At 40.5% G+C, this 19,869-nt stretch overlaps 1 long non-coding RNA gene across 1 annotated transcript in view; it reads left to right on the top strand.

The window, feature by feature from the left end:
• Nucleotides 1–3,305: 3,305 nt before the first annotated feature.
• Nucleotides 3,306–19,869, top strand: part of LOC309855344 — a 34,690-nt gene continuing 18,126 nt past the window's right edge. The window contains exon 1 of the long non-coding RNA XR_014306734.1: nt 3,306–3,754. This is a non-coding gene — a long non-coding RNA (uncharacterized lncRNA). The remainder of the gene's footprint in view (nt 3,755–19,869) is intronic.

Raw genomic sequence — 19,869 nt, 5'->3', positions numbered from 1 at the left:
GATTTCATTTTTTCTCAAACTTAAGTCTTAATTTGTTTTCTTAATTACTGTTTTTTAATACACAAGAAATGTCATAGGCGACACAAGCAAATAAAAAATAACAGTGTTTTGGGGAAGAAGGAATGGTAAGCTGTAATCAGTGTAATTTCAGGATGATAGCCCCAAACCGACCATCAAAATACACCGTCAAGAAAAGGCCGGCAGCCGAGTCCCATGAGCACACGAGTGGCAGGTACACAGTCTCTGTCGCATGTCCCATCTGCGTGACCCTGGACCATGGGAATGCCTCCAGAGGAATGCAGCAAGAATGATAAGAAAACTTGAAATTCCACCAAATAGGGGCTTTTAAAAGGACTTCGATGTATTCAATACAGAAACGGGAACAAAATCGCTTTCTTCAAACACCTGAAGATCTGTGCAGTGTGAGAACGGGATTTAAACTGTGCGGCCCCAGAGGAGGTCAAAGAGCCACAGGCGGGAGTCCCGGTGAGACAGCCGGTAGCACGGTGCTCGGCACGATACCCAGCAAGTCAAGCCCCCTGACCTCGATGCCGAGCGCCCCACTGTTCCCGGGCTCCTGTCCCACGTGCACATCACTGGCAGGGCGCAGGCACGACTTGGAAGGGCTGCCCTGACTCTGCTGACGTGCTTCTGCCCAGCTCTCTATAGGGTCCTCCGTGACATTGGGGTCACGGGTGGCTTCCTTCTGCACAGTCATCCATCTGCTCTGCAGAGAGCTCTCTCTGCTGCTGGACTTACCCAGTCCGCTGAAGCCCCACAGAACTAGAACTAGTCTAGCCCCGGCTAGATTACCAGTTTTATCCAGTTAGGCTCGACTCCGCTCGGTTCCACTGGGTGCCACGTACCGGCACGACAAAGAGTAGACTAGAGCCAGACTCCATTTCTGATGCTCAGGTGCAGAAGAGGAGAGAGATGGAGACAGCCCGCGGTCATGCCAAACAGGGAAGGGAGTGCCCCAAAGGGGGCAGAAGCAACGAGATGGGTTTGCACAGGAGAAATGAGAAGTCTGCCTGGGGGGACAGAGAGGGCTCCCCGGCTGGCACAGAACCTAAGGGACATCGTGGACAAGCAAGGCTTTTGTAGCAAGGGAAGCAGATTTGGATCAGAGGCACAGGCTGAGTTCTGTGTGTCTAGATCTGGAAGTCTGAGAACCTCTGCCCTGAGACTTCATGCTAGTTGGTGACTACTGTGTTATCAGATGTATTCTGGGTTCTTCCAGTGCCACCCATCACCGTCTCTGCGGGCGGGTGAGGGCGCTGCACCTGCTGTATCCACCAGGACCTTTGTGCCATCCTGAAATAAGTCATGCCTACCATGTGCAGACTATCAGAGGATAAAAGAACACTTCACAAGATTAGTCATCCTGAGCATTCTATGACTACATGTTAAAAACACATGGATGTTATTTTACCCACTAAAAAAAATGGCATGATTAAAAGTTCACTTTCTGTATTATATGAGTAAAATGATAGATGAGCCATCATTTAAAAAAAAAAGATACTTTGAGTAAAATGTCCCCACGATATTTTCCTCTATGAAATGACTTAATTTGACCTTGGAGGTTTTCATGAATCCTATCCCTCTGCTCCTCTTAAAATCCGACAGGCTGGGTCAGTGACCTCAGGCACATTAAGCAAGCATGACGAAATGCTGTTATTCATTTTTCTAAAAGCTCCCTTTATTTAGATACCAAAGGAAGAGAGATGCTGTTTCTAGACGTTGGCCATTCTTCTCTCCATGTGCAGATGTAGAGAGAGAGAGAGCATAGACAGAGCACAGAGAGAGCTCGAGAGATTTGATAGATGAGAGGTAGATAGATAGATATGGTAGATAGGTAAATAGATCTATTTATGGATCTGCTAATGATGTGACCACCTTGGGCAGGAAGGGCGCTGGGGTGGGCTTGGAGAGAGGGGCGTGGGGGAGACCGGTGCGGGAGAGTGGATTCTACCATCCAGCGGCCTGAATTGCTTAACCCTTGAGAAGATAAAGTCCTCATCTCTCAGGGAGAAATAACAAGAACAGACCCATCACGCACTATAATTTAATACAATATATTATTGTCCCCAAAGAATGACGTTTGTCTTATTCTGTTTGTCTCTATTCTTGGAAGGTTAGTTTTTCCTTCACTTCACGGTCTCCAGGTTAGCAGACATGGTTCAGTTGCAGAAGGTCATACCTTCCCTGGGAAAGAGAACGGGGAAGGGAGAGCTGCTGGAGCTCAGCGTGCCACGGAGGGGAAGGGAGGGAGGAGTCAAATTAGAAAGAGTGTCCCCTGCTCCACGAAGGAACTTCTGCCACCAGACGGGCAGGCTGGCGTTTGTCTGAGCCACACCTATGGTGCAACTAGACATGTTAAATGCTGACCGGAAGTAGGTTACAGGCTCGTGTTGTCCATGTATTTCTGAGAATTAAGCTGAATATGAAAAGTCCAGGCAGACTCCTTCTCATCTGTGTTGGTTTCCTGTTAAAGTGATACTGAAGTCATGCTGCGACCCACTCTCAAGCGGCGAGGGCGCGCCCACCCATCAGCCCCTTGAAACGCTTGAAGTGGCCAGAGGTCCTTGAGAAGGAGTAGAAGCTTCTTGCCAGCGGGACTTTTTGGCACAAATTCTCTCCCTTTGCCTGTCTCCTGTACATAATCCCAGTATTTAGGACTGAAGCCCTAACGGAGCTTCTGGCCTTAAATTTTCCACACAGTGAGCGCTTTAGGAATCTGGTGTAACGTAAACATAAAACATCTAACTTGGGGCACCTGGGTGGCTCAGTGGGTTAAGCCACTGCCTTCGGCTCAGGTCATGATCCCAAGGTCCTGGGATCGAGTCCCGCATCGGGCTCTCTGCTCTGCAGGGAGCCTGCTTCCTCCTCTCTCTGCCTGCTTCTCTGCCTTCTTGTGATCTCTGTCTGTCAAATAAATAAATAAAATCTTTAAAAAAAATCTAACTTTGCATCGAAATATTTGTCTTCAATTGTCATCGTCATCAAAGAACAATACTTTGATGCAAAATGGGCAAAGGAAAGTGTTTTTTGCTTTTCAGAAAACAGATCAGTGACCATTTCTTGGAAATCTGAAGTAAAATGACGTCGTTCAAGTAAAACTAAAAGTACACTTCGGATCTGCTCCTCCGTGGATTCCAAGACTGAGAGAAGTGTCGGGCGTCGGCCATGCAGGACGTTTCATATCCAGAGTTTCCCACGTTTTGTTTTGAAGGTGACTAATGCTGGAAACCCAGCTTTCCCAGAGTTGGCAGGAGAATTAGCATATCCACAGTTTTCCCCCCTTCAGTCAGGTTTTGTCAACAAATGCCAGAATTTTAGATACTCTCCTCTTATGTTTCATTAGCCTCATTCCCTACCTCTTGGGTCCCAGAGCCCACGCACGGCTCTTTATCTCCTTCTCAGTCAGCAACAAAAAGAACACACGTCTAGATTTCTACTTTAAGGTTGTTTGCTCTGGAAAAAAACAAAAAAACCCAATCTTCAGGAGAATTTTGCTTTCTTATTCAATGTGTCTGAAGAATTCAAATTGCAGTGAGAAGAAAATTCCAGCCTCAGAAACCCGTCTTCCAGTAGGAGGTGATGCTGTCTCTGGGCCCAAGCTTGTGCTTCAGAGCTGTGTTCTCACTGCAAGAATTTCTGTTTGTTTGTTTGTTTGAGCGTCAAGCTGGACAGTGACTGCAGGGACTCAGGCCGGAGGGCACATCGATTGTCCTCCTGGTAAGACGTTCTCCAGGTAAGGCTTTGCAAATGAGCTCCTGCTTCTCCAGCTGTTCTCCAACAAATTATTTTCTCTAAAACAAGTGCTTTTTTAGGAAGATCTTTTCCTTTTCAACTCTTGGTAAACTTCTTCAAACGGTGATGGTTCAAGAGAAGTCTATTAAAACTTACTTTACTTTCCCGTAAGATTGGGTAACAATGAGACCTTGTCCATAGGCTGAGTGTAAGGATTTCGCAGTTGACTCTCCTTGAGGACTTAGCACAGCACTTGGCACATAGGTGTTCGATAAGTGTGAGCTCCCGTTTCTGTTATCAGTCAGCACATTCCAGTGTAGAAAACAAGGAGCCGAAAACAACATCGGGTCATTATCCCTGAATAGCATAACCAAAGCCTAGGATGACAAGCGTTTCAGAATGCTTGAACTGGGCCCCGATGTCCAAACCTCCTGTGGTCAGGGATTTCCTTGGCACATACATGTTTCATCATTTCTCAGATAACAGACTTGGAACAGCTAAAGGAATTGGAATTCCTCAATGCTGTCAACCTGCTTTTCTGAGCAAGTCTGTGGTTTTGTTAAATTTTACGTTGATTGGCAGGGGCAGCTGCCAGTTCCTTTGTGTTAAAGGAAAGATCTTAAATTATGTAAGGGGTGATGTTAATTGAAAGAGACGCTGATTCAATTCTCTTCCTCTGCTCTAAGCCATGGAGGAACTTCTCCAGGGCACATGGCTTCACCAAGGTCTCCTGAATTACATGTACCTACTTTGCCTGTCATCTCAACCAACAACTTTGAAGGCGCTATAAGGTGTAGATTTGGGGAGGAGGCAAATATAGATTTGGGTGAATTTCTTGGCTTTGCAAACTGACATTTTTTTCTTTAAAGAAAAGTCCACGGGTCTGACGTAAGGAACACATGTTATGTGTTGGCTTCACATTTCCAGTGGTAAGAATTTTGCTACATGTGATGCTCTAAGATTGTGATATCATGCTCTTCATGATAGTGAGATCTAGGAATAATTTGTGGGGCTGTAAAAGTCACTTTCAGGCTATCCTGCTCTTGTGCAATTTTGTTTCTGAAAATGCAAACATGTAGAAAAATAGAAGCTGCATTCATCACCTGTAGAGTAAAACCCTACTCTGTTTGTAAAACAGTAGTGGTGACATGTGAGACGTAGAGAGGAGAATAAATCAGGCAACAGGGCTGGGAGGGGCCACTGGGAAATCCAACAACCTTAGAAAATTGTTTCTCCCTGACACGGTGTCTGACTGCAAAACTCCATTGAAATGGGGACCTCGCATTATAGATTGTGGACACTAGCCCTTTATCCGATGTGTCATTTGTGACTATCTTCTCCCATTCTGTCAGTTGTCCTCTGGTTTTGTTAACTGTTTCCTTTGCTGTGCAAAAGCTTTTGATCTTGATGAAGTCCCAATAGTTCATTTTTGCCTTTGCTTCCCTTGCCTTTGGCATGTTTCTAGGAAGAAGTTGCTGTGTCTGAGGTCAAAAAGGTTGCTGCCTGTGTTTTCCTCAAGGATTTGATGGATTCCTGTCTCACATTGAGGCCTTTCACCCATTTTGTGTCTATTTGTGTGTGTGGTATACGGAAATAGTCCCATTTCATTCTTCTGCATGTGGCTGTTCAATTTTCCCAACGCCATTTGTTGAAGAGACTGTCTTTTCCATTGGACATTCTTTCCTGCTCTGTCGAAGATTAGTTGACCATAGAGTTGAGGGTCTATTTCTGGGCTCTCTATTCTGTTCCATTGATCTATGTGTCTGTTTTTGTGTCTGTACCATGCTGTCTTGATGATTACTGCTTTGTGGTAGAGCTTGAAGTCTGGAATTGTGATGCCACCAACATTGGTCTTCTATTTCAACATTCCTCTGGCTATTCGAGGTCTTTTCTGGTTCCATATAAATTGTAGGATTATTTGTTCCATTTCTTTGAAAAAGTTGATGGTATTTTGATAGGGATTGCATTAAATGTGTAGATTGCTTTAGGTAGCATAGACATTTTCACAATATTTGTTCTTCCAATCTGTGAACATGGTATGTTTTTCCATTTCTTTGTGTCTTCCTGAACTTCTTTCATGAGTACTTTATAGTTTTCTGAGTACAGATTCTTTACCTCTTTGGTTAGGTTTATTCCTAGGTATCTTATGGTTTGGGGTGCAGTTATAAATGGGATCAACTCCTTAATTTCTCTTTCTTCTGTCTTGTTGTTGGTGTAGAGAAATGCAACTGATTTCTGTGCATTGATTTAATATCCTGACACTTTACTGAATTCCTGTACAAGTTCTAGCAGTTTTGGAGTGGAGTCTTTTGGGTTTTCCACATAAAGTATCATATCATCTGCAAAAAGTGAGACTTTGACTTCTTCTTTGCCAACTCAGATGCCTTTAATTTATTTTTGTTGTCTGATTGCTAAGGCTAGGACTTCTAGTACTATGTTGAATAGCAGTGGTGATAGTGGACAGCCCTGCTTAGGGGAAAAGTTCTGTTTTTCCCCATGAAGAATGATACTTGTAGGTTTTTCATAGATGGCTTTGATGATATTGATCTATGTGCCCTCTTTCCCTACACTCTCTTTTTTCTTTTTTAAAAAGATTTTATTTATTTATTTGGCAGACGGAGATCTCAAGTAAGCAGAGAGGCAGGTAGAGAGAGGAGGAAGCAGGCTACCCACTGAGCAGAGAGCCTGATGCAGGGCTCCATCCCAGGACCCCAGGACCATGACCTGAGCTGAAGGCAGAGGCTTTAACCCACTGAACCACCCAGGTGCCCCACCCCTACACTTTCAAGAGTTTTGATCAAGAATGGATGCTGTACTTTGTCAAATGCTTTTTCAGCCTCTATTGAGAGTATCATATAGTTCTTGTTCTTTCTTTTATTAATATATTGTGACACATTGATTGATTTACAAATGTTGAACCAACCTTGCAGCCCAGAAGTAAATCCGGCTGGGGTGTGGTGAATGATTCTTTTAATGTACTGTCAGATCCTATTGGCTAGTATTTGGGTGAGAATTTTTGCATCTGTGTTCATCAAGGATATTGGTCTTTAATTCTCTTTTTTGATGGGATCCTTGTCTCGTTTTGGGATCAAGGTGATGCTGGTCTCATAAAATGAGTTTAGAAGTTTTCCTTCCATTTCTATTTTTTGGCACAGTTTTGGGAGGATAAGTATTAATTCTTCTTTAAATTTTTGATAGAATTCCCCTGGGAAACTGTCTGGCCTGGGCTCTTGTTTGTTGGCAGATTTTTGATGTCTGCTTCAATGTCCTTACTGGTTATGGGTCTGTTCAGATTTTCTATTTTTTATTGGTTCAGTTTTGGTAGTTTAGAGATCTCTAGGAATGCATCCATCTCTTCCAAATCGTCAAATTTGCTGGAGTATAGTTGCTCACAACATGTTCTTATAATTGTTTGTACTTCTGTGGTATTGGTTTTTTTTTTTAAGATTTTTATTTATTTGACAGATCAGAAGTAGGCAGAGAGGCAGGCAGAGAAAGAGAGGAGGAGGAGGCAGGCTCCCTGCTGAGCAGAGAGCCTGATGTGAGGCTTGATCCCAGGACCCTGGGATCATGACCTGAGCCAAAGGCAGAGGCTTTAACCACTGAGCCACCCAGGTGCCCCTTTGGTGTTGGTTTTGATCGCTCCTCTTTCATTTCTTCATGATTTTATTAATTTGGGTCTTTTCATTTTTCTTTTGGGTAAGTCTGGCCAGGGGTTTATCAACCTTATGAATTCTTTCAAAGAATTAGCTTCTAGTCTCATTGATTGATTCTACTATTCTTTTCATTTCTATTTAATTGATTTCTGCCTGATCTTTATTATTTCTCTTCTCCTGCTGGGTTTAGGCTTTCTTTGCTGTTCTTTCTCCAGCCCCTTTAGGTGTAGTGTTAGTTTTTGTATTTAAGACCTTTCTTGTTTCTTGGGAAAGGCTTGTATTGTTCCTCTCAGGACCACCTTTGCTGTATCCCAAAGATTTTTAACAGTTGTGTTTTCATTTTCATTTGTTTCCACAATTTTTTTCAATTCTTTTTTAATTTCCTGGTTGACCCATTCATTCTTTAGTAGGATGCTCTTTAACTTCCATGTATTTGAGTTCTTTCCAACTTTCCTCTTGTGATTGAGTTCTAGCTTCAGAGCATTGTGGTCTCAAAATATGCAGGGAATGATCCCAATCTTTTGATACCAGTTGAGACCTGACTTGTGACCCAGGATGTGATCTATTCTGGAGAATGTTCCCTGTGCACCAGAGAAGAATGTGTATTCTGTTGCTTTGCGATGGAATGTTTTGAATATATCTGTGATGTCCATCTGGTCCAGTGTGTCATTTAAGGCCTTTATTTCCTTGTTGATCTTTTGCTTGGATGATCTGTCCTTTTCAGTGAGGGGGGTTGTTAAAGTCCCCTACTGTTATTGTATTATTGTCAATGTCTTTTTTTATTTTGTTATTAATTGGTTTATATAATTGGCTGCTCTCATGTTAGGGACATAGTTATTTAAAATTGTTAGATCATGTTGGACAGACCCTTTAAGTATGATATAGTGTCCTTCCTCATCTCTTATTATAGTCTCTGACTTGAAATCTAATTTATTTGATATAAGGATTGTTATCGCAGCTTTCTTTTGATGTCCATTAGAATGGTATATTGTTTTCCACCCCCTTACTTTAAATCTGAACATGTGATTGAGTCTAAAATGAGTTTCTTGTAGACAACATATTGATGGTTCTTGTTTTTTTATCTACTCTGATACCCTGTGTCTTTTGATTGGGGCATTTAGCCCATTTACATTTAGGGTAACTACCAAAAGATAGGAATTTACTGCCATTGCATTGCCTATAAGGTGAGTGTTACTGTATATTGTCTCTGTTCCTTCTGATCTACTACTTTTGGGGGTCTCTCTTTGTTTAGAGGACCCCTTTCAATATTTCTTGTAAGGCTGGTTTGGTGTCTACAAACTCTTTTAATTTTTGTTCTGGGAGCTTTTTATCTCTCCTTCTATTTTCAATGACAACCTACCTGGATATAGTATTCTTGGCTGCATATTTTTCTCATTTAGTGCTCTGAATGTATCACACCAGTTCTTTTTGGCCTGCCAGGTCTCTTTGGATACAGACCAATCTAATATTTCTACCAGTGTATGTTACGACCTCTTTTCCTAAGCCACTGTCAGGATTTTCTCTTTGTCACTGAGACTTGTAAGTTTTACTTTCTTTCTTTTTCTATTTTTATCAATTTTGAAGGGGACTCTCTCTGCCTCCTGGATTTTGATGCTTGTTCCCTTTGCCATATTAGGGAAATTCTCTGCTGTAATTTGCTCCAATATACCTCTGCTCCCCCCTTTCTTCTTCTGGAATCCCAATTATTCTAATATTGTTTCATCTTATGATGTCATTTATTTCTTAGATTCTCCCCTCATGGTCCAGTTTATCTCTATTTCTCAGCTTTTTTATTCTCCATCATTTGATCTTCTATATCACCAATTCTCTCTTCTGCCTCATTGATACTAACAGTAAGAGCCTCCATTTTTTATTACACCTCATTGATAGCTTTTTTGATTTCAACTTGGTTAGATTTTAGTTCTTTTATTTCTCAAGAAAGGGTTTCTCCAGTATCTTCCATGCTTTTTTTTTGAGTCCTGCTAGCACCTTGATAATTGTCATTCTGAACTCTAGTACTGACATTTTACTAATGTCTGTATTGTTTAGGTCCCTAACCATCAGTACTGCCTCTTGTTCTTTTTTCTTTCTTTCTTTTTCTTTCTTTTTTTTTTTTTTTTGAGGCAAGTTTTTACATCTTGTTATTTTATCCAGATAAGAATAGATGAATGAGAGAACAAAATACTAAAGGGATAACAATGGCCCCAGAAAAATATACATTAACCAAATCAGAAGGAACCTGAAACTGGGAGGAGAAAAAAGGAGAAAAAAAATACACACACACACACGTATATATTAGACTGGTGTCTAGAATAGGGCCACATACTTGATTTTGGGTCTATTTTGGTCTGTTGGAAGAAACTGCTTCCCAAAATTTTAAAGAAAGAAAAAAATTATATCTAATATTAGATATCTAAAAATATTAGATATAATATTTTTCTTTATATGTGTGTGTGTGTGTGTGTGTGTGTGTGTGTGTGTGTATTCTATACATATATTGGCCCTTGGAACGATATCTCTTCACAGAGCAGACTTCTACAAATTCCAGTTTTGTGCTCCGCTGCTCTACTGCTTTCTGGTGAGTTGCTGATGGAGGCTCCCTCCCCCTGCAGTCTCTTTTCCAATATGTTGCCTCAGATTCACTTCTCCACACGTCCTACCTTCCTGAAAGTAGTCGATTTTCTGTTCCTAGAATTGCTGCTTTTCTTCTCTTTGATCTCCTGTTCAGTTTGTACCTATTCAGAATGGTTTGATAACTATATAGCTGAATTCCTGGGATCAGAGGAAATTTAGGTCTCCTACTACTTCTCTGACACCTTGTTCTTCCCCCTTAATTAGTATTTTTGCATTCTTTGGGTAAATATCCAGTAATTCTACTTTTAATATTTTAAGAAACATACTCTTTCCACCTTGGCTATACCAGTCTGCTTTCTCTTCAACAATGCATGTGGGTTCGTTTTTATCCACTTCCTTGCCAACATTTGCTATTTCTTGTTTTTGGTTTAGCCATTTTGACAGGTGTGAGGTGATATCTCATTGTGGTTTTGATTTGCATTTCTCTGATGATGAATGATGTTAAGCATCTTTCTAATGTGTCTGTTGGCCATCTGTATGTCTTCTTTGTAGAAATGTCTGCTCATGTCCTCTGCCCATTTTTAATTGGATTATTATTATTATTATCATTATTATTATTATTTTGGTGTTGACTTTTGTACGTTCTTTGTATATTTTGGATACTAACCCTTTATTAGATATATCATTTGCTAATATCTTCTATTCAGTAGGTTGTCTTTTAGTTTTATTGATTGTTTCCCTTGCTGTGCAGAAGTTTTTTTTGTTTTGATGTAGTCTCAATAGTTTATTTTTGCTTTAGTTTCCCTTGCCTCAGGAGACATATCTGTTATGGCTGATGTCAGAAAAATTTCTGCCCATGTTTTCTTCTAGCATTTTAATGGTTTTAGTTTTCACTCTTTGGCCCTTAATCCACTTGGAATTTATTTTTGTGTGTGGTGTATGAAAGTGGCCCTGTTTCATTCTTTTGCATGTTGCTGTCCAGTTTTCCCAACTCCGTTTGTTGAACAGATTGTCTTTTACCCATTACATATTTTTGCCTCCTGGTTGAAGATTAATTGGCCACATATTGTGGGTTTATATCTGGGATCTGTATTTTGTTCCATTGTTCTATGTGTCTATTTTTGTACCAGTACAGTACTGTTGTGATTATTCCAACTTTGTAGTAATATCTTGAAATTTGGAATTGTGATGTTTCTAGCTTTATTTTTTTCTGAGATTGCTTTGGCTATCTGAGGTCCTTTGTGGTTCCATACAAATCTTAGTATTATTCTAGGTTTTTTTTTTTTTTTTTCAAATCCTGTTGATATCTGATGAGGGGACTGAATTAATAATAGACTTCTTTGGGTAGTATAGATATTCTAACAATATTTGTTCTTTTAATCTATGAGCATGGAATGTTTTTACATTTATTTGTGTCATCCTCAATTTCTTTTCTTTTTTTTTTAAACATTTTATTTATTTATTTGAGAGAAGGAGACACAGCAAGAGAGGGAACAGAAGCAGGGGGAGTGGGAGAGGGAGAGGCAGGCTTCCTGCGGAAGAGGGAGCCTGATGTGGGGCTCTACTCCAGGACCCTGGGATCATGACCTGAGCCCAAGGCAGACACTTAACAACTGAACCTCCCAGGTGCCCCTCATCCTCAATTTCTTTCATCAGTGCTTTACAGTTTTCAGAGTACAGGTTTGTATCCTTGGTTAAGTTTATTTCTAGCTATTTTATATGTTATGATATGATGGGATTAAAAACAATTGGTATTGTTTTAAATTTCTCTTCCTGTTCCTTTATTATTGTTGTATAGAAATGCAATGGATCTGTGTATGCTGATGTTGTATCCTGAAACTTTGCTGAATTCATTTATCAGTTATAACAGTTTTTTGATGAAGTCTTTCAGGTTTTCTATATACAGGATCATGCCATTTGCAAATAGTGAAAGTTTGACTTCTTTCTTACCAATTTTGATGCTTTTTATTTCTTTTTCTTATCTGATGGCTGTGACTAGGACTTCAGTACTAGTCTGAATAAACTGTTTATACATAACAGTTTATATATTGGATAAATTGGTGAAAGTAGACATCCCCATCTTATTCCTGATCTTAGTGGAAATCTCTCAGTTTTTCAACATTAAGGATGTTAGCTGTGGGTTTTTCATAGACGATCTTTATTATGTGGAGGTTTGTTTCCTCCAAAGTTATTCTGTTGAGGGTTTTTTTTTTTAAAGATTTTATTTATTTATTTGACAGACAGAGATCACAAGTAGGCAGAGAGGCAGGCAGGGAGAGAGGGGGAAGCAGGGTCCCCGCTGAGCAGAGACCCTGATGTGGGGCTCGATCCCAGGACCCTGAGATCATGACCTGAGCTGAGGGCAGAGGCTTTAACCCACTGAGCCACCCAGGCATCTCACAAATGAATTTTTTAATGTGTTGTTGGATTTGGTTTGCTAATATTTCATTGAAGGTTTTCTCATCTATATTTATCAGTGTTATTGGCTTCTAGGTTTTCTTTCTTTCTTCTTCTTTTTTTTTTTTAATAGTGTCTTTGTCAATTTTGGTATCAGGATAATGCTATCCTTATAGAATAAATTAGGAAGTTTCTTTCCTCCTTCTGTTATTTGAAATAGTTAGAGAGGAATAGGTATTAAATTTTTTAAATGCTTGACAGAATTCATCTGTGAAACCGTGCACTCCTGGACTTTTGTTTGCTGGGAGTTTTTTCATTACTGATTCAATTTCATTGCTGATAACCAGTCTGTTTAAATTTTGTATGTCTTCCTCATTCAGTATTGAGACATTATATGTTTCTAAGATTTTATTAATTTCTTCCAGGTTATCCAGTTTTTTGGCATATAATTTTTTGTAATGTTCTTCTAGAGTTCTTTTTTATTTATATGGTGCCAATTGCCAATTGTTATTTCTCTTCTTTCATTTCTAATATTGTCTGAGTCTCTCTCTCTCTTTCTTTCTTTCTCTCTTTCTTTTGACTGGCTAAAACTTTATCAGTTTTGTTAATCTTTTCAAAGAAGCAGCCCCTGGCTCATTGATCTATTTTTTTTTGTTTTGTTTTGTTTTGTTTTGTTTTGTTTGCTTCTACTGTAATCTTTGCTATTTCCTTCCTTATTCTGCTTTTGATTTTTTTTTTGTTGTTGTTCTATTTTTTTTCTAGCTCTTTTAGTTGTAAGGTTAGGTTATTTATTTGAGATTTTTCATGTTTCTGAGGTAAGTGTGTATTGTCATAAGCTTCCCTCTTGGAACTGATTTTGTTGCATCCCGAAGGTTTTGGAATTTTATGTTTTCATTTTTTTTTTTTTAAGATTTATTTATTTATTTGACAGAGAGAGATTACAAGTAGGCAGAGAGGCAGGCAGAGAGAGAGAGAGAGAGGAGGAAGCAGGCTCCCTGCTGAGCAGAGAGGCCGATGCGGGACTCGATCCCAGGACCCTGAGATCATGACCTGAGCCAAAGGCAGCCGCTTAACCCACTGAGCCACCCAGGTGCCCTATGTTTTCATTTTCATTTGTCTTCATTTATTTTTTGATTTCCTCTGATTTCTTAGTTGACGCATGCCTTGTTTTGTAGCATGTTATTTAACTTCCATGTGTTTGTGCTCTCTCCAGATCTTTTCTTTGATTTCTAGTTTCATAGCACTGTGGTTCAGAAAAGAGGTATGGTATGACTTCAGTCCTTTTAGATTTCTTGCAACTTGTTTTGTGACCTAAATATGATCTGCTCTGGAGAATGTTCCATGTGTACTTGAAAAGAATGCATGTTCTGCTGCTTTTGGATGGAATGTTGTGAACATATCTGTTAAATCCTTTTGGTTCAGTGTGTCCTTCATAGCCATTTTTTCCTTGTTGATTTTCTGTTTAGATGATCTGTCCATTGATATAAATGTGGTATTATTATATTACTATCAAATAAATCCTTCCTTTATTACTAGTTGCCGTATGTATTTAAGTACTCCCATGTTGGATGCAAAAATAGTTAAATTATTGTATCTTGTTTGATTGTTCCCTTTATGATCGTATAGCGTTTTCCTTTGTCTTTTGTTACAGTCTTTGTTTTACAGTCTATTTTGTCAGATTTAAGTATCACTGCCCAGCTATCTTTTCCTTCCATTTGCATGATAAATGCTTTTACATCCCTTGATATTCAATTTGCAGGTGTCTTTAGGTCTGAAATGTGTCTCTTGTAGGCAGCATATAGTGGGTTTTGCTTTTTTATTCATTCTGTCACCCTACGTCTTTTGTTTGGAATATTTTGACTATTTACATTGAAAGTGGTGATTGACAGGCCTATACTTACTGCCATTTTGTAACTTGTTTTATGGTTGTTTTTGTAGCTCTTTCTGTTCCTTTCTTCTCTAGATCATTCTTTTCATGGTTTTCTGGCTTTCTTTACTGATATACTTGGATTTCTTTGTGTTTAATTTTTGCATATCTATTACTGATTTTTTGTTTGTGGTTACCATTAGGTTTATGTATAACAGCTGCATATAGCAGTCTTTATTGACTGTCACTTAAGTTTGGACTCATTTTTTACTCCTCTCCTCCCCATGTTTTATGTATACTTGTCATATTCTACATCTTTTTGTTTTGTGGATTGTGTTTATTTTGTCACTGATTTTTATAGGTATACTTAATTTAACTGCCTTTCTGCTTTCTACTTTACTTGCTTCTAGTTATGTTCTTTCCTTTCCATTCGAAATGTCCCCTTCAATATTTCTTGCTGGTTTAATGGTCATGAACTCCTTTAATATTTGTTTGTCTGGGAAACTCTTTATCTCTCCTTATATTCTTAATGATAGCACGGCTTGATAGAGTATTCCTGGCTTGCCTGCAGATTTTTCTCTTTCAACACTTTAAATATATCATTTCACTCTCTTTTGTCTTGGAAAGTTTCTGTTGAAAAATCTGGTGGTAGACTCGTGGAATTTTTCTTGTATGTAACTGCTTACTTTTTCTCTTGCTGCTTTAAAAATTCTCTTTATCACTACTTTTTAACCTTTTAAATTACTATGTATCTTGCTGTGGTTCTTCTTGAGTTGATTTTTTTGGGTGTTCTCTATACCTCTTCGATCAGGATTTCCATTTCATCCTCGCACTTGGGAAGTTTTCAGCTATTATTTCTTCAGATAAATTTTCTTTCCCCTTTTCTCTTCTTCTTGCATTCTTCTTCTTCTTTTTTTTTTTTTTTGAAGATTTTGTTTATTTACTTGACAGAGAGACAGAGAGAGAGCATGAGAGGGGAGAAGGTCAGAGGGAGAAGCAGACTCCCTGTTGAGCAGGGAGCCTGATGCGGGACTCAACCCCAGGACTCCAGGACTATCACCCAAACCAAAGGCAGTCTCCCAACCAACTGAGCCACCCAGGCACCCGTCCTTGCATTCCTATAATGCAAGTGCTATTATGCCTTATGGTGTCATGGTGTTCCCTTCATTTTTTAGTATTCTTTTTTTGTCTCACCTAGTCAGCTTGATTGCTATTCATTACTCTGTCCACAGGTCATTTATCTGTTCTTCTGCTCCCTCTAGTGTACTATTTTTTCACCTTTAGTATATTTTTAACTTCAGTTATTGGGTTTTTCATCCCTAATTGGTTCTTTTTATGTTTTCTGTTTATTGAGAGTCTCACTGAGGTCTTCCACTCTTTTCTCCAGTCCAGTGAGTTCTGGCAGGTGTCTGTGTATTGACGCTGTGAGGCAGGGGAGGAACCCAGTGGTGCAAGGCAACTCCTTTGTTCCTGGAGAATTCTCCATAAGATACCTGGCTTTCCAGCATACACTCCGAGTTTAGTAAATAAATCTCCTTTCCATATCCTCCAGGTGTTTTTCAAACCACAGCTTCTATACTGTATCTCCATGGGGTTCCTTGGCTCCTCCTGGCTGTCCCAGAGCTGACTGAGCCTGTTGAATTTTAAAGTCCTAGTTGTTAAGTCCTACTGGTTGTAGGAATTCACAAAATTAGGCCCCTATGGTTTTCAAAGCTAAATATTATGGGTAATCATCTATCCCGTACAGGTTCCCTGTGCCTGGGATGCTTGGTGTGAGGGTCTGTTTCTCCCTTCTCTGGGACTGCAGTGTCCCTCCTTCCTGAAGACAGTCCCACTAGTCCATTTGGCTTCTGGATACATCTCTGCCCTTCCTACCATCTTTGATGTGACTCTTCTTCACATTTAGCTATAAATAGTCTGTTCTACCAGTGCTTAGGTCATTTTCTGTATTATCATTTTCTGTATTATTTACACTGATGTGGGTTATTTAGTCATATCTGTGGAATGTGGTAAGCTTAGGGTCCTTCTACTCTGTCATCTTCTATGAAAGTCAGTTAATTATCTGCTTGCAATATTACTACTGACAAATAATTAATATTTCCTAATGCTTGAGGTAGAGTGCCAGGAATGAAACCATAGGCATGTTACTAACTGGACCTGTGACCTTGGACTTGAACTTTCTGGGGTCCCTATAGAAGAGTCACACTGAATTATAACTCAGAAGGTTGTAAAGAGGGTTTGGTGTCATCAGATGTGGGAAAGTGCTTAATACAAGGCCTGATACCTTCTGATTCAATGTTTGTTTTAAACATATTTTTGACTAAATTAAATTCTATGGGGGAAAAAAGGCTCCCAAATATGTTTCTAATTCTCAGGCTTCCGTTAATTTTTATTTTCCCTTCCCCAGTCCTGTGCTTTATTCTCCTTCATTTCCTTACTCAGTTGCTCCAGGTGCGGAACTTACTTTTGTATTAGACCAAGGAATGAGTGGAGGAATGTCCCGAGGTCGCACCACCTTCTTTCCTGACCTCCTCTTGTTCCTGAGCTCTCACACTGTCCTTTCTGTCAGGAACTTAGGCTAACACACTTTCATTAAGCATTTCTAAAAGACACTTTGTCAAGAACTTTTAGAGGAAATATTTGGTGCTTTCCAATCCTTGCAGACATTGTCACCTATTAAGACAACTTTGCTGAGAAATTGGATGAAGAAGGTAGTGCAAAGCCAGACTCGTTCTGGTCATTTCCCAAATCAAATAGTAAAGGTGCAGGTATCTTATACTAATGACATGATTCAGCCTGTCCTGTGGGAATTGCAATAGAAACGAGAGCTCTTAGCATTTGGCCCTTGGTCTCACTTGATAGGAAGGCCAGTCTGGCCCCTGAGGAATGACACAGCTGCCAACCCCAGTCAGGCAAGTCTGCTTGTCTCAGCATTCTTCATACTTTCATTCTTCTGGCCTTCATGCAGTTTGGAAAAGAACAGATTATTTAGAAATGTGTTCCTGCTTTTGTAAAATATTACCAAGAAGAGTAAAGTGCCCTTAACTCATAGCCATGCGTCAGTGGGACAGCTCACGGGGAAGCCCAGGGCATGAAGAGCTGACGGACCCTGCAGAGAGGAGGCCGTCCTTGGTCGGATCTGCTCCTGTACCTGCTGGGAGAGCCTGGGAAGGAACTGGGAAAATGTCTCACACTTGTTTGTCTTTGGAGGGAAATGCTTTATCAGCAGCTCAGCAAACACCTGCTACTCACAACCTCTTGGATGGCATCGAATTCCAGGTCTGATACTTTAGGTTAATTCAGTGTATTTTCACCTGTATACCAGGAACTAAGATAAACTTTGGAATAATATAGATGAGCTAATTAGGCCTAGAGCTTGCCCCTTGGGGATTCATACCCAGAGAAGCTTACCCAGCTGGGCGGGTGACATCTCTGAGACAGTCCTTGGCCAGTGCAAGCGCCAGCACACTGTGGTATAAAGTCAGAGTGAGCACAGTCCCCTTTCTGTAAGGACTGGGCTGATCAGGCTTCATGGTTAAGTAGTACGGTAATTAGGCACCATCTCCTGAGCTGGTTTACTCTTGCTACAACACTCATTTGTACGTAAACAATCCTCAAAAGGATGTGGTATATTTTTAGGTTTTTAGAAAAGCCAGTAACTCAGCTTATAAAAAATTGTTCAAGGCGAAAATATTATGAAGTCGATTAGCATTTCTAGAATAGTTAAGGGACTGGTATTTTGCTTAATCATTTCTGTAATTCACCTTAAACAAAGATCAGTCCATGTATTAATTGTGGTCATGGGTATGTGATAGTTTGAAATTTCTGATCGTCCTCTTTTCTTTTCTGACACCAACCAGCACATCAGCTGTCTTTGTACACGGACCTTCAGGACTCTTCTTCCCAGAGAGGACCACTGCTGGCAAACCTCCACCTTCCTGCTGGTCTTCTCCATGGCAAGCCCCTGTGACGGCTGGCATTTCTATGTGGACAAAGGAGGGAGGTTGTGCATTGTTGGTGATGACTCTTGGATACAATGGGGGGATCTCAGTCCTCAAAAACCATACGTACACACACACACACACACATGTGCGTGCGCGCGCACACACACACACTCAGACCTTAATAAGAAAAGTAATTTGTAATTAAATAAGGGACTTTTGGGGCACCTGGGTGGCTCAGTGGGTTAGGCTGCTGCCTTCGGCTCAGGTCATGATCTCAGGGTCCTGGGATCGAGTCCCGCATTGGGCTCTCTGCTCAGCAGGGAGCCTGCTTCTCCTCATCTCTCTCTCTCTGCCCGCCTCTCTGCCTACTTGTGATCTCTGTCTGTCAAATAAATAAATAAAATCTTTAAAAAAAAAAATAAGGGACTTTTGTTTGTACCCAGTTGCTACAAAATTCACAATAGGTGTGATAGCACTTCATGCATTACTAATGTCTAGCCTAAAGACACACTTAAGACATGTCCAGGTTAACGGGCTGTGCCTCATTCTGGCTTCTTTTGTAGTACGGACAACATGTGCTTCTGGGGTCTGGCTGCAGAACATTCAATGCAGGCACAAATCTGTCTAGCAACTACCTCTGGCGTCCTTTGTTGGGTTCTCAGGAGTTGTGTGGGGTTCTACATATGAGTTCTATAATGCAATCCAGATTTGTGGTCTTTTTTGTGTCTGGAAACTAATGCAACAGATCAGGCTCAATCTGTGAGATCTGTTATTACCATCGGTACCCTACATGCCTCAGCTCAACGCTGAGTATCTAAAAAGGCAGAAAGATCATGGGTATACATCAGAAAATCCAATGATGACACCGACTCAGTATTGTTTTCTCTGCCTTATAAAGTTCTGCTCTTATCAGATAACACCAGCATCAGATAATGGATATTAAGCCCCTCGTGGGCCTGGTGCCCCGCAGGGGACTAATTCTTTATAGTTACCTCATTGGCTGGTTTCCCAAATATACCTGGACTCGATTTCTTTATTGTTAACAAAAAGGTTATTTTTCACTCATTAAAATCACAAGGTAATGGGGTGCCTGGGTGGCTCAGAGGGTTAAGTCTCTGCCTTCAGCTCAGGTCATGATCTCGGGGTCCTGGGATCGAGCCCCACATCAGGCTCTCTGCTCAGCAGGGAGCCTGCTTCCTCCTGCCTCTCTGCCTACTTGTGATTTCTCTCTGTCAAATAAATAAATAAGATCTTTAAAAAAAAATCACAATGTAATTGTGATTTCAAGGAAAGTGGTTTGAGAGCCGTCCAGGCCCCGGTGCTCCGTGTCACTGGTGGAGCGCACTGAAGCAGGCGTTTCCTGGTCATGAGCTGTCCTCCTGTGTGGGACGGCCGTGCGGCTCAGATGGGCATTCCCAGCAGACGCCGCTGGCTGTGCATCTCCAGGACAGAAACAAGCACCAGGAGTATGCAGGGTACTTAGAAACAGGCGTTTGATGTTAACCCTCGGTATTCGTGAGCTGCTCTTTGCAGTCATTCATGGTACCTTGTATTTTTTTTTTTTCCTAAACTTTCCCCAAATGGGTGGGTAGAAAAACCTCCTAATCCAGATGAAGCACAGATTTTACATTCTGGGAAAAGCTGTTTGGGTGTAGGACCTTAGTGGATTTCCCCCCAA

Source organism: Mustela nivalis (assembly GCF_964662115.1).
Source record: "Mustela nivalis genome assembly, chromosome: 20".
Lineage (NCBI taxonomy): Eukaryota > Metazoa > Chordata > Mammalia > Carnivora > Mustelidae > Mustela > Mustela nivalis.
This window is presented reverse-complemented; position numbering and strand designations above follow the sequence as displayed.